Here is a 14377-nt window from a genome sequence, read left to right as displayed (position 1 = left end):
CTCTGTTCTGCTTCTGTCCTCTTTGTAATCCCCATACATCCTGCACAATACTGCTGGATTCTTTTCCCCAACTATGTATGTAGAAATTGAAAGGGAAACATGTACCCATTGACCCCTAGAATGTGCCCTCCCTGTCAGTGAGAAAGGGAGCACTGCCTAAATATTCAACCTGACCCAAGTTAAAGAAAAACTAACATCAAAACTTTTGTTGTTTCCTAGAGTTAATAAGGTCATAAGCCCAGGATGGATGATGGCTTTGTATGTAAACATCCTGACTTCCTTTGTGGTTGTAAAAGGTGAATACCCCCACCCCCAGCAATCACTTGGGGGAGCATTAAGACGAAGAGTTAAAAAGCTGACTTTCTCTTCAGCCATACCAGTCTCAGGTAACTTACTAGGCCTCTTCCTCTGTAAGCCTCACTGAACACCATGTCGAATATTAATTTTAAACTGTGATCTAGTCTCAGCTGCATTGTACCGTCTATCACCTCAAATCATTCATCAAAGTCCCTTAAACATAGTGACTTTGTGGGAATGTGGCAAGGGGAGAGTTTTTCCATGTTCAGGATGAAAATGAGAGAGACGAAAGGATTTGGAGCAGGAGTTGACAGAAAAACAAGGCCATTCCCACCGCTTTGTCTCTTTATTGGGGATTCCCAGAAATACTGAGATGGAGGCCCCAATAATTTTATTCAGTTATGATAGCAAGGAGCAGCCCAGGAAGGACTTGGTTACTCAGGGTTACACACTTAAGAGCAATTAACCAATAATACAAAAACAATGTCATAAGTAAAATGTCTGCCATCATGATCAGTTTAAGTAACTCATACAACAGTTGCTGTGTGGTGAAAAGTCCTGGCAAGGTGTTAAAAGACCTTGATTTTTAGTTCTGCTAAAACTCCTAGCCAACCACGTGACCTTGGGCAAGTCACAAACTCTACAGGCCTCAGTCTCTATAAAAGGATGAGGAATGGACTGGAAAAGCTCTGCTGTCTGTTGATTAAATGGGCTGCAGTACTCAGGAAGAGTTTTGAAAAAAAGACTGGCTCTTAACAGTTAAGATTCAGGTAAGTAGAAAGGAAGAGTGAGGATATTTCACTAGTGCTCAGGAAGGACAAAAGTCACTTGGGCAGAAACACACAAGTTGTATTCATAGGTGATCATGTTCAAAAGCCTGGCTGGCATTCTGGAAAACAGTATGGAGTTCCTCAAGAAGTTAAAATTAGAGCTACCCTACGACCCAGCAATTGCACTGCTGGGGATTTACCCCAAAGATACAGATGCAGAGAAACGCTGGGACAGCTGCACCCCGAGGTTTATAGCAGCAGTGTCCACAATAGCCAAACTGCGGAAGGAGCCACAATGTCTTTTGACAGATGAAGGGATAAAGAAGATGTGGTCTATGTATCCAATGGAATATTATTCAGCCATCAGAAAGGATGAATACCTATCATTTGTTTCAATGTGGATGGAACTGGAGGGTGTTATGCTGAGTGAAATAAATCAATTGGAGAAAGACAATCATCACATGGCTTCACTCATATGTGGATTATAAGAAACAGTGAAAGGGACTATAAGCGAAAGGAGAGAAACTAAGTGGGGAAAAATTTGAGAGGAAGACAAACCATAAGAGACTCCTAACTCTGAGAAACAAACAAAGGGTTGCAGAAAGGGAGGGGGGTGGAGGATGCCGTAACCCGGTAACAGGTACTAAGGAGGGCATGTGATGTGATGAGTACTGGGTGTTATACTATATGTTGGCAAATTGAATTTATTTTATTTTTTTTAAGATTTTATTTATTTATTCATGAGAGAGGCAGAGACACAGGCAGAGGGAGAAGCAGGCTCCATGCAGGGAGCCTGGCGTGGGACTCCATCTTGGGTCTCCAGGATCACGCCCTGGGCTGAAGGTGGCGCTAAACCGCTGGGCCACGGGCTGCCCAGCAAATTGAATTTAAATAAAATGTATTTTTTTTAAGCCTAGCTGAGAGGGGAGTGAGGAAGTGAGTTGTATTGATCATATCTGTAGTCAATTTTGAGCTTTCTTCTCTGGAGTGGACAGCAGGAGCTAGGACTTTTGATATAAATGGTAGTTGGGGAAGATTCAAAATCAGATTCAAAATATAGATTGGGATAGGCCACGGAGGCTGAACAAAAGAAGAGTTATGGAAATAAGTTTGGGGATTCCTGAAACCTGACTCATGGTTACAATGAAACTGTGAAGGAAAATAAAGTCAGTGAAGAATCTAGAAATGTGCATTTATTTCTCCTAAACACATTCCAGTGTATTCTGGTTTAGTCTGTAGAGAGGAGTCCCTGCCCAGATGCAATACTGAACTCTGACCCCCAGGTCAAAGAATTGTGCTGTTGATAACTAGTAAATCATTTGGGAGATCGATCTACAGGAAAGACCAAGATCATTTTTTATTGTAATCATAAAATGACTTTGAGTTATTTTGTGATTAGAGGCCTTTACATTAACTGCATAGCTAAATATAATTTTATAAGTTGTACAAATCAATAATCAACTATAAATGACTTCAATAAAGCAGAAATCTCCACATTACCCTGAAAGAATATACATATGGCTTCTACAAATCATCAACTTTGTATGATGTTACAAATCAAACACTAACAGTTAATAGTGTTAACAAAGTTATTTGTCAAAGCAAATTTGCTTTGATTAGGTATATAATGCCCTCTCAACAACTTTTTTTTTTTTAGGGTTTTATTTATTTATTCATGAGAAGCAGAGAGAGAGAGAGAGAGAGAGATAGGCAGAGACACGGAGGAGGGAGAAGCAGGCTCCATGCAGGGAGACCAACGTGGGATTCAGTCCTGGGTCTCCAGGATCACGCCCTGGGCTGAAGGCGACACTAAACTGCTGAGCCACCCGGGCTGTCCCCCTCTCAACAACTTTAGGCATTAAAATAAGACAGAGCTGGAGTCAGGGTTTAAGTCTACCTGACTCTAAGAGTCCATTCCTTTCCTACTGAGCTTTGCTATCATCTTACAACTGTTAGTTACCTTGGGGCACCTGGGTGGCTCAGTTGGTTAAGCATCTAGCTTTAATTTAGGCTCAGGTCATGATCTTTGGGTCCTGGGATTGAGCCCCATGTTCGGTTCTGCTCTTAGCAAGGAGTTTGCTTGAGATTCTCTTTCTTACTCTCCCTCTTCACCCCCACCCTGCACATGCTCTAAAATAAATAAATAAATCTTAAAGAAAAGAACAACAACAACAAAAAGTTAGTTGCCTTGAGCCTTTCCCATCCCTTATTCCCCACTATATTTCTATCTTAATGTGTTTAAGTGATAGTTTCAGGCCACATAATACAATCTCTTCACATTGTGGCTGAATGCATTACTCAGACAGTAAACACTCAGAATGCATTACTTTAAGTGCTGGTACTAAAAATGCATACTAGATCAAGAGGAGTTTAGAGACATTATTGGTTAATAGATTTAAAAGGGCCTCTGAAGGGTTACTGGAGGGAGGTGGGGGGGCGGAGGGGGATGAATTAAATGGGCAGTAAGGATTAAGGAGTACACCTGTGATGAGCACTAAATTCTATACTTGAAACTAATATTACACTGTATGTTAACTAACACATTTAAATTAAAACTTGAAAAAAGGAAAAAAATATGTAAAAAATAATAAGGCCTCTAAAGGAAAGAAAGGTTGTAAGATAACATTGAATTCTGGAGGTTTTTGTTTTTTTTTTAAGATTTTATTTAATTTATTTGAAAAAGAAAGAGAGAGAGAGAGCAAGAGTACAGTGGGGAGGAGCAGAAGGAGAGGGAGAAGCTCCCTGAGCAGGGAGCCCAATGTGCGGCTTGATCTCAGGACACCAAGATTATGACCTAAGCCAAAGGGAGACACTTGGCCAACTGAGCCACCCAGGCACCCCAGTTGTGGAGGTTTTAAAAATCACAGGGAATAACACAAATTCCAACAATGGTCGCTTCTTGCCATCATCAGAAACATTAGGTTCTAGAACTCGGATTTGACCAATTGAGATATATCTTAGATTCTAATATTTATAGTAATCTAATGGATTTGGTGTCAAATATTCTCTTTCTCTCTCTCTTTTTAAAGGATTTTATTTATTTATTTGACAGAGAAAGAGCACAAGTAGGGGGAGCAACAGGCAGAGGGAGCCTGATGCAGAGCTCTATCCCAGGACTCTGGGATCATGACCTGATCCCAAGGCAGATGCTTACCAGACTAAGCTACCCAGGTGCCCCTCTTCTCTTTTTTTAAAGATTTATCTTTAGGTAATCTCTACACCCAATGTGGTGCTTGAACTACCCTGAGATCAAGAGTCACATGTTCCATTGACTGAACCAACTGGGTGCCACAAATTTCTCTTCTTTTTGTAGAGAAATTACTATCACAAGGAAAATGGAAAAAGCAGAAGGCTCCATGTGTGCAACTGAAGAGGAAAAGGGAATATAGTTACATTCATTGTATTCCAAATGCATGTCAAGCGCCACACAGTTCTTATTTACTGTCCCAAACAAATCCATGAGGTGAGCATTTTTTTTCTCCATTTACAGATGAGAACATGGAGGCCTGACTGAGAGGTTAAGAAACTTGTCAAGCATTAGATAAAGGGGGAAGAGTTGGTACTAGAATGCAGATCTTACTCTATGTTCTTTCTGCTGCTCCAAAGGGAAAATCACCGAGAGCTAGAGAGAGAGGAGAAAGAGAAAGAAAGAAAAGATTGTCAGTTACCCAGTTATTTCATTCACTGTTGTTTGAACAGAAGCAACTGATGCCTTAAATCAGTCTGACCAACAGCTCAAAAACTGGTTGTTTGGATTTTTAAAAGATTTGATTGAAAACCAGTTGTTTCAGTGGCCATATGTAGACCTGGAGTTAATAAATGATCACCTTTAAGTTCCCCAGCTGGAAGAGTACAAAAGAACCCCGAGGCAAGTCAATGGCAAATTGCCACTCCAAACAAATTGCAGTATGTAAGCTCTAAAACTTGAATTATCCTTCAAGGATTAAGGTTCAAGACTGTGAAAAATTAAAAATGTTGCCTAGCCTAGGAAATAGCGTATGAATCAAAAATATCATTACTAAGCTTAACTGCACTCCTAATCTTCCACTTTCATGACATCTAAACTGTTTTGTTATTCTTAATGGACCAAATCCCCCTTCTGTTAATGTTCTGGAAATTCTATTTTTGTGGTAATTTAAAAAAATCATACAGCATGTTCTTTATATTTGGTTTATGTAGGAGTTAAGACCACTTCAAACATACTTTTCTTTCTTAGTCTGATGGCTATTTAATATTGTGTCATTCATTGGTTGAAATAAAAGTAGGTTAATCTGCAAAAATACATGAACACCCAAAAAGGATTGGATTGTATCTTTGAGAAATGATTTTTTTTCAAAGTCAGACATCAAAGCTGCATATTGCAGAAAGTTTATTTTGAGAAGCTTCAGTCGAAACAGTTGGGAAACTATGAAATGAGTCATTTTTTTCTTAAAGAAATGTAACTTTGTCTATTCCCACTGCATTTTTGGTTTGGTAGGAGACATCTTTATTCCACAGGATTTTTTTTTTAATTTTTTTTTTATTCCACAGGATTTTAAAAGCATGTTTAAGATTCCATAGGTTTAGTATTACATCACTAATGGTTTCTAATGAGATCCAGGCAAATAGCAAGAAGAGAGGAAAAGAACAGCACAAAAGCTGAATTCTATAACACCAAGTACCATGTAAAATGTGGGAAAGCCTCCATGCTTTATCTATATGGCTGAAGCCATCTGGATAAAAAAGGGTGAATTCACATCCTATCAACCAGATGTGAATGACATTATACTCAGTGTTTGACTATTTGGAATCAGTCATCTAAGGGGCTGAGTTCTTTGCTTTTCATGCAGAAGTTTGCTGCCCTGTGATTATTATAGTCAAAAAAAATCAGTGAAACATGCAAATATCTAAACATTGTATTCACTCTACTGAGGGGTTAAGGCCTCAGCTACTTGTTTGATTTTGTTCTCATAAACAACTTTTCAATAACAATTATACAAATTTTACTTTTGAGATGGTGTCTATGTATATATAGGAAGAGAGTATGAAAAATAAATATTCCCCGAGCTTTTAGCAACTCTAGCATTTTAAGGAAGGTCAATGAGAGAACAGGTGGGCGGACAGGATGCCCCCAGAGGAGGGATTACTCCAGGGGAAATCAATTTATTTCATGAATGATAATGAATAAATGGGATGAATGGAGACTTTCTAGAATTTTTGCTTATGGGCTCCAACGCTGGTAGTTTTCCAACCTATGCATGGTTGTGATAATAACCACTAACATGGGGTTAGAACTTCACAGTGTCAAAATTTCTTTCACCTTCATGATCACTTTTGAACTTTACTAAACACCCATTACATAGATAAAGTTTTTTATAGACCTACCCACTAATTTCATCTCAAGGCAACTCAACAATTATTGACTTAGGTACAGAGCTACCATATGTAAACTACTGTATTAAGTTAGTCTACTAGACAGGGAGGTAAATTAAGGCATAATCTTTGCTTTCAAAAGAACATACAATGTAATCAGGGAGACAGACACAACTGCAAACTACACTACATCACAAAATAGCAAGTTGAGTATGAATAATGCAATAAGAACATACCTAATTCTCTTCAAATGAAGTAGAACAATTTGTTTTAGGATTTGGAGAGAAATTTTGCAAAGAAGACAGTAAGAGGAGATGTTTTAGAAATTTGAAATACTTCTACATAAGGAGGTATCAGTGTCATAAAATATTGGGTGTTAGCATTCATTCATATAACAATTATGGAACACCTACAGCATTCCAGGAGTATGTTAGGCAAGTTAGTATCTTCCCTTAAAAATTTTGTAATGTTAAATTTTGTCAAATTTCTTATGAAAATCACTATATTATGACATTCAACTGAAAAATAAAACCTCAGTCAATTAAATGTCTTGCTAATATCATGCTGGACAGTAAGTTTGACAAGCAAACTGATCAAATTTATGTTTTGTTCAGGCATTCTAGATTCTAGAAAATCTAGAGAGTCTCCCTTCATCTTATTTACTTGTTACCACTCAGCAAATAATTAATTGTCAGTACAAAGCTAGGAGATATGACATATTCCCACATCTCTGGCAAACCTCATCTTGGGCCCAGACATTGACATAGTAAAAGATAGCAATTGGCACCTCACCAAACAGAAAATTCTAGAAGTGAACATTTCTAATTTCTATTCAGTATATAACTTCAACAAGCAATACTGTGGTCAAAATAACAGAATTGCCCAAGAATTGGCACCATCTTGAGTAAGAATTTGGTGAAAAGTCACAAAACTATCAGTTGTTTTGTGATTTTAGTCTCAACAGTTTTATTAATGGCCTAGAACTTTCCCTATAATATGTGTCTGGCCAACAGGAGAGCTCAGTGTGCCTCCATCTACTTGTTTTTATAAGAATTAATTGCTAAATCTTTGAAGGAAACAAGGAAATGATAGGTGAATGGGTGGACAGAAAGACCGACAGGGGTTGTAATTTTTGTTGTTTGAACTACAGATGTCATCATTAGAAATCATCCAACTCTCTACCATAAAACAGAGGGAAATCTGTACACTTACATTTTTTTCCTACAGTTCTTCCCTTCCCTATTTTAAAATATTACTATCTTTTTATATTATTGAAGTATATAATATTTATATTTTGTAATCATAATGCTAACAGTTGCTTAGCCTTAGTTTTATATTTAAATTGATTAATCTTAGATGATCTATATCATCTGGTCACTGTGGTTTCATGGTACCATTTAAAATTTTCTAAGGAATATATCCCATTATTCATCTTTTTTTTAAATAGATCTTTTAAAATAACGAAATGCTAATATATACTTTAAATTCAAAGCTCTTACTTGCTTCCTCCTACCCTATCTCCCAGGAAAAAAATATTTAGCAATATTGCAGAATTACACATGGATTTTTTTTAATTGGGCAACTAGGGCATCTAGTGTCTACAGAGAATCTCATTTTAAATATAGTAATTACTGGGATGCCTCGATGGCTCAGTTAGTTAAGCATCTGCCTTTGGCTCAGGTCATGATCCCAGGTTCCTGGGATCCAGCCCTGCATCAGGCTCCCTGTTCAGCAGGAAGTCTGCTTCTCCCTCCCCCTCTGCCCTTTCCTCTGCTTTTGAGCTCTCTCTCTCTCTCAAATAAATAAATAAAATCTATAAGTAAATAAATAAATAAATAAATAAATAAATAATAAAATAAAAAATAAAAATAAAAAATAAAATAAATTATACTAATTACTAAGGGTGCACAGTAGACCTGCAAATCATCTTAACCTTTCTAGAGGATAATGTGTTCAAACAGCTTCTTCCAGTAGCAACATTTTTTCTCACCGTACTATAATCTTTCTTCTAATGTTTTTATATTCCATAATGGTATCTGGATAAGACCAGCATTTATATTTTCAAATATCTTTCAGGAGTCTTTAGGCCCAGAAGCATTTCATCTGGAAAATCAAATGTGCTCTACCCATTTTTACCTGTGCCAGATTTCTCCTAGATTTCACTGCTCCCATTCTCAACAAGATAGAACCTAATATTTTCCCATAGAAACAACAGACTTGGGAGTAATATGGCCCAAAGGGCAGTTGTATTCATCACCTTCAGATCATTGTCTATCTACACAGCATCAAGGCCATCAGATGAATCAGTTTATCTCATTACAGTGGACAGACCACCCTCAGCAATATGGACTGAAATGACCTTTAGAATATATCTTAGAAGTCCCTGATTGCCATATGCATATACATGAACTAGAAATTCCCTCTTAGATCTAAATTCTCGTGTATATCAAACAGAAGCAAGTAGAAGTAGGGGTGGGGGTTGAGAGAAAGCACATTAACAAAATTTCAAAACCATGTCTGATTTTCATTAGATCCATTATTTCAGTTTCTGTTCTCTTTTAGGGTGTGAGTTTTTAGGCCAGTGTGTATTTTCATGGCTTTCTGAATCTCTTCTTTAAAACCATGTTGGTTTAGGCATAGTCATCATAGGGTACTACCATGATTTTTACAATGGTTTTGAGTTAATGATTGAATTTTCCAAAATTTGGTGGAGATTATTTGAACACTACTGGACCTGGTTAAGGCTATGAAGGTATTTAAATGCTTTTATGAAGCAATCTGAAGTATCCCAAACATTAAGGGTATGGATAATCATTTTCGCCTCATAACATCAACACAACACATTTATGAAAATATTTACTATGTGCTCAACACAGTGCTATGTAAAGAGGGTAAAATTATAAACATGAGAGACATTGTTCTAGTCCTATTAAGTTTGCAGTCTGCTGGGAATATAAAAATTAAATAGCCCGATGCAGAGTGATAGTTTTGCTCTAGAGAAAGTATTGGGCATTGTCAGAACAGAGAGAGAAAGGCAATTAGCCAAACTTGGGTCTGCTCAGCTTTCCTGAGGATGGTATCTACACTGAGACTTAAGGTAACTGAGTGGGAAGGGGTAGAATGGGTGCAGAGTCCTTCTAAATTTCCCAGAGAGTGTCATTCAAGTGTGTTCTCCACACTAGGCCTTTGGTTCTTTCTCTTGGGCCTCACCTGGGGTTACTTCTCCATCTGGTCAGATTCCTTGTTCTCAGTCCCTCTTGCTTTGTGCAAAATCAGAAGAGCTCACAGAAGAGAGGAGAAGAAATTGGTTTGGGATTTTGGATCTGGACTTACTGTCTTTCCTTTTAAAGAAAGACCCAGCCAGTTTGGATTTTTCCTCAGTGACTAAAATCTCTACCACGTAACACTGGTACCCAATCTCCTGTTTTTTCCTCCTAAAGCTCTCCATTACAAAAAACCAAAAATGTAGGCATATGGACTTCTGCCACCAGTTGACTGCTTGGTTTCAATCTTGGAGTGTGTCATAGATACCAACTTCACATTGTGTCCAGTTGCCTCTTGGAGCATGGCTACCATCTGACCTGTTTTTGTGGTGCCTCACAGAAGCTTTGGCACAGTGATGGGTCATTGAGTTACATTTTCTAGAGTAGAGTGATAATTGTTCATATTTACTGAGAAGAGAAATATGACCCATTAAATTATATAAAAATAATTTTTGCTCTGAAAAAAGAAAATCTAATTACCTTGCTCTTCTCACTATGAAAAATTGGGTTCGTGTGGGCAAGGAGACATGGAATCTTCCTTTGAAGTAGACCATACATTCCAAAATATCTCTGGCAGTGTCTGGGGTCTGCTTCTGATTAGATAATTGACATAAGCATCCCTCAAATAAACACTAAACCTTTCAAAACCAGAGAAGCATATGAATAAAATGCATCTATGTTTTAAATAGAAGGCTTCTGCAATAATTAGTTATCAGAAAGCAGTTTACTTTTCCATTTTTCAACCAGCATTAAATCCAAAAAGCAAAAAGTACACTGGATGAAATTCTAGTGAAACTTCAAATCAGTCTTCAATCTGTTCTAGACAGTATCACTTTTACTACTGACCTTAGGAGAGTATTTCCACATTTATGGTATTTCATCCTTATCCCTCACTAAATTCATTTCAAATATAATACAAATCTTGAGAAATAAAATAATGTGTTCTTCTCAGAATATTTTGGTCTTTGTTCTCAGAACAGTGTTAAGTATACTGTAAGAGCAAAACAAAATAAGTCAGCTCCACATGTGTTTGTTGCCTCCTCTATAGGGAATGTGATCTATGTGTATACGACTCAGAAATAGTTAACCAAGAAACAAGAGTAAACACCTGTGTCTTCATTGCAGCTGAGGTTATAGCTAAATGGATTGAAGTTTACAGGGAGGAAAACTATTGTTTGAAAATTTCAATCTTGCTGCTACATACCTGTGACTTCTCAGGCAACTCCTATATGGGGAAATAAAAAACAATGTCTTCTATCTTGAAAGGCCCCTTAAATAATGGAATGAGTAAGAGAATTCCTGTTTCACTTAGCTTTCTAACTACTTTGTGCCAAATGATTTCTGCCTTCCCATAGAGATCTACCATTCAGCCTTTGTATACCTCACAAAATGGAACAATAACTTTGTTCTGTCCTTAACAGGTAGAGCTTTATGAAGATAATCTTTTAGAAGAAACGTAATTTTAGAAAAGAGGTCAGCTCTTTTTTAAGGGAGTTTGCTTCTATAAGTTTAAGTGAATTTAAGTGAGTTTGCCTCTGCAAAGTGCCATGCCCAGTAAATAAGAGTGAGGTACTTTTCTGTAAAAGGGACAAGTGCTAGAGGAAGGCTCTGGTTGTTCTAAATTACTTTTTGTCTTAAAAAGTCCTTTCTACCTGAGTAAATTCTGTGGATTGTGCCAATCTCAATTTCCTGGGTTTTGCTACTATATTACAGTTATGTAAGATGTTATCATGAGGAAAACTGGGTGAAGGGTTCTTGGACCTCTCTGTACTATTTTTACAACTTCCTGCTAATCTATAATTATTTAAAAATAGAAAGTTAAAAAAATTTTTTAAAAATGAAAGAAACGGCAGTGGTCAAAAAGCGCAAATAAAGAAAAAAGTCCTTTCTAACCATTACAAGAAGGTACATATCTATCTGTAAAGACTGTAACTATTTGTTAAACAGAACCTTTTTTGACAGTCTTCTTTGACATATAAAAGCCCACCAACAAGCTTGTCTACCTTGTACTTCTCCAGAGGCACACTCTTAACAATTTTAACTTTACGTAAGAAGACTACAGACAAAAATAAAAATAAAACTTCAGCAATCATAATTTTTAGCAAATGTAAACGGCACTTTATTGCTTTGGTTATAACACTAACATTCTCTACAACAAATAATCCAATTCAGTGACTACTGTCCTTATCTATCTAACATACTCCTACAAAACAAAAGGTAAATGACTATAAAGTGAGGAAGAAAACAGAAACCATCAAAGATATTCAAGGAAAGTTAAGTTCATTGTTCTACCTTCTGACTCAATAGAACCTCACCTACTGAAGCCCTGGGACTGTCATTGAAATGTAACTAGCATCAATACCACTGGAGTGGTCTTCTCCAGTACTTGGCTAAAGGCATTGATCATTTGTATATCACTTGTATAGTTCACTTCAAAGTGCCCTTACATTCTAAATTTTACCCATTCATTTAGAGATTCCAAAAATCCTCTGGCCAGTTCAATCAAAGCAGAAACATGAACACAAATCTTCCAAACTAACTGAAATTATACAAAACAGCCAAGTGCTAACTTAAATTGGCTGAACAGAAAGAGGCTATTCAGGAATGGTTTTGTTACGGAGAATATACACTTGATCTAAGAATGACATCATAAGCTCTTTTAAATATTCTGGAGTAGCTTTTAAATTGCAAACTAAAAAATAAATAAATAAATAAATAAATAAATAAATAAATAAATAAATAAATAAAAAATTGCAAACTAAAATATAGTTAAATTCCCATTTTGTCCACCATGTGGAGGTTAATAAGTGGAAAATGCAGAAATTGCAGTAATTTTCTTCTATAAATGGTTGTTAATTGATAAACTCTAAGACTCTTAGGCTGAAGGTCGTGGCAGGTCCCTGCATTCTTCAACCTTATTTAGTAAGTGCTAAGAATACATCTGTTGATTTGAAATATCACACATATAGCCAGACAGAGACAAACTCCAATTTAATATAGTCTAGGGGTGCCTGGGTGGCTCAGTGGGTTAAGTGTCTTTCTTTGGCTCAGGTAATGACCTTGGGTCTTGGAATTAAGCTCTGCATCGGGCTCCCTGCTGAGCAGGGAGCCTGCTTCTCCCTCTCCTTCTGCTCCACCCCACTGTGCTCTTTTAAATAAAATACAATAAAAATTCTTGCACTTTTCCAGAAAAATCTAATATTAGGGCTGAAGGATGACTGCCACTGGAAAGAAATTATCTGATTGAAATAAATTAGCAAACCTTTTAGCTAGGCTAAGAGGAAACAACAGCACTGAAAAAACTAATCCTCTTTATCTAGTCAAGAGGAAAATAGATGAATCCACAACTAAATGACCCTGGTTGACATGACTGCCCATTAAAAGGAAGATTCTTAAGAAATTGATATTTCACAAAAGGAATATATGCCAAATAGAGGACAGACTTTAAAAAAATTAATAGACTTTGTTTTTTGGGGGGATAGATTTTTTAAATGTTTTATTTGATAACAAGTACTTTTGAGAATATTATATGTTTATAAATTGTGGGAAGTACTCTGTCTCTACTTTCATTCTTTCTATACATTTGGTTCAAACACCAGATTTTTTCAGTTCAACTAGCTCACCAGATTTACATAATTTAGTCAAAACCCTAGACCCTCCTAGCTTCTAGAAGCTAAAATATAGCTCTGGATGGGGTTACACAGACCTAACCATTTCCTCAGTCTTATAAACCATAAGAAATGGGATGGGGCACCCCTCTAAAACAGTTAGAATGTAACGTTGATGATTCAGCAGGAGCCAGTGAAATAGAGTAGCTTATTCAAGGAACACTGATGGTGATCATGAACCTAAGATAATGTCAAATGCCCAAAAGAGAGACTTCAGGTAGGTGAATAATATTATGTTGCATTAGATCTATCTACCTAAAACCATGATTAGTAAATATTCACAAAGCAAGAGTGATGTGTACCAAAATCTGAAACAGAGCTTTCCTTACCTAGAATCAATGATGGGGAGCTTCTCTGGGAGGCCCCACTAGTACTGGGAGCAAAGAGGCAGTAGTTCTGCATGGTGAGGCTGACCAGCCATAGAGATAACATATAGTGTTATACATTGCTTTCTCACTCCTTGTTCTTTCTCATCACACATGGAAGAAAACTGATAGTTCTCAAACAACATGTACAGTCGAAATTCAACTGTGTCTGTGTGTATCCCACTTAATACATAGAGGTCAGCAAGAGTTGAAACCAAGAGGATGAGGAATTCATGGTATCACTTATTTGGACATGATGTCGATGCAGTCACCTACTGGGCAGCAAAAGTACTGCAGATGGTCCATGCTCCTGACACTTGTCTTGACCCATTCCTAGCAGTGGGAGAAGAAATGAAAAGCTAGACCAAGTGAAGATGAGAATGAAAGCCAGGGTCCATGCACCTAGTGGGTCAAAATCCAGAAAATGAGCACACACAGTTATAGATTCATGAATTCAAGGCTTAAAAGGAACCTAGATGTCATATGATCAACTCTCTATTTTATAGATAAAGAAATCCAAATTCAAATTGGATAAGGCAGTGCACCTGCCTGGCTCAGTTGGAAGACACAGGACCCTTAATCTCAAGGCCATGAGTTTGAGCCCCACATTGGGTATAGAGATTGCTTAAAAATAAAGTCTTAAAAAAGAAATTGGGCAAGGC

The 14377-nt window shown here is 37.1% G+C and overlaps 1 protein-coding gene across 7 annotated transcripts in view; it reads right to left on the bottom strand.

Moving 5' to 3' along the window:
- Positions 1 to 14377, bottom strand: part of CALD1 (caldesmon 1) — a 189171-nt gene that overhangs the window by 143107 nt on the left and 31687 nt on the right. For 2 of the 7 annotated variants that reach the window (XM_077849992.1, XM_077849991.1), the window contains exon 2: positions 4648 to 4689. The exons of the other annotated variants lie outside the window; for them this stretch is intronic. The gene's annotated coding sequence lies outside the window, so the exon portion shown is untranslated. The remainder of the gene's footprint in view (positions 1 to 4647; positions 4690 to 14377) is intronic. 7 annotated transcript variants of the gene reach the window in all.

The sequence above is a fragment of the Canis aureus genome, chromosome 15 (assembly GCF_053574225.1).
Source record: "Canis aureus isolate CA01 chromosome 15, VMU_Caureus_v.1.0, whole genome shotgun sequence".
Taxonomy (NCBI): Eukaryota; Metazoa; Chordata; class Mammalia; order Carnivora; family Canidae; genus Canis; species Canis aureus.
Note: the sequence above shows the minus strand (reverse complement) of the source record. Positions and strands in the feature narration are given on the sequence as shown.